This window comes from Varroa jacobsoni, unplaced genomic scaffold (assembly GCF_002532875.2).
Source record: "Varroa jacobsoni isolate VJ856 unplaced genomic scaffold, vjacob_1.0 scaffold_811, whole genome shotgun sequence".
NCBI classification, from domain to species: Eukaryota; Metazoa; Arthropoda; class Arachnida; order Mesostigmata; family Varroidae; genus Varroa; species Varroa jacobsoni.
In genome coordinates, this window is record NW_019213713.1 from 2,426 (window position 1) to 3,706 (window position 1,281).

Sequence of the window (1,281 nt, forward strand, 5' to 3'; positions counted from 1 at the left end):
TGTTAACGATACACGATTTCTCTTCAAAACTAGATTATTATCCTATAAACAATCGTATCATGATAATGTTTACAATAACTCAAACTATAACTCGGATCTTCAGTGGCTAAGCGATAAAGAGACACACACACAAAAACAAACAACAAAGAAGTCCATCAGCAATGAATAGCCAAAGTATGAGCACAATGTAGTGCTATAAAAACAACAGCCAGAACAACTATTCGTTCAGTCGTCGTACTTCGCTCGTTTGTCTGTTTGGCTGTCTGTCGGTCCGCGTGAATGGATGCGTGTAAATGTGTGGGAACGCCCTAAACTTAAAGTCAAATAAATCACTTGTTGTCAATCATCTATCAATAGGAACAACATCAATAAACCCTTCTTGGTTTTATTATGCAGATATCAGTCTTACGCTGCACGACCATGTCTAACTAAAATAGTATACATACAATAAATTATAATATTCATAATAGTAATAGTGATAATGAAGACAATTATGATGACAACAAAGATATCACATATCTGTACTACGAGCAACGAAATATAACTATATGCACATATTAATAACAGTAATAACATTGTCGTTGTCGCTAAATGCGAAAGTGATCGAGCGATATGGATGTAACGATCAATCATCTGAGCGTGGCTAAAAGGAGCAAAATCACAATCAATACAAAAAAAAACAAAACAATGGGTGATAAATTAAGCATTCGATGTGTTGTTGAGTGGTCTTCGCGTTCTGCTGGGTTTCCTTTTGTTTCACGGATTTCCTTTAATTTTTACTGATTGCTCTCATTTCGCACGTGCGTATTACCTTCCGACAAAGCACATATTATTATTATTATAATTATTGTCGGGTAATAGTGACGCCTGGAATAGCGCGCATATGGATGTGTTGTGGAACCGATGAAGCCATCGTCAAGGCCGCAATAATTAAGAGATAAATTACAAAAAACACATTAATACGGCTGTGTTGTGTGTGTATTTCCTCGATTTCTTTCGCCCTGACAAGGGCAACACACAAAAAGCGACTGTATAGAAGCCAAAAATTCTGACAGTCAGAGAGATACGCAGTTCACTTCTAGAAAAAAGAGACAACCCTGAATCAATCAATGTAAAGCATATATTATTATTATAAAGAATGATAATATCACCATTATCAGCAGGCGTCATGAGAGAAAAAAATATACACCAGACGTCATGTAGAACCAATAGTCATTCGAGCCTGGTCTCTCAGGCCGGGCAAGCAAATCCCATTTCTTGTATGCGTCTAGGTATTTATAC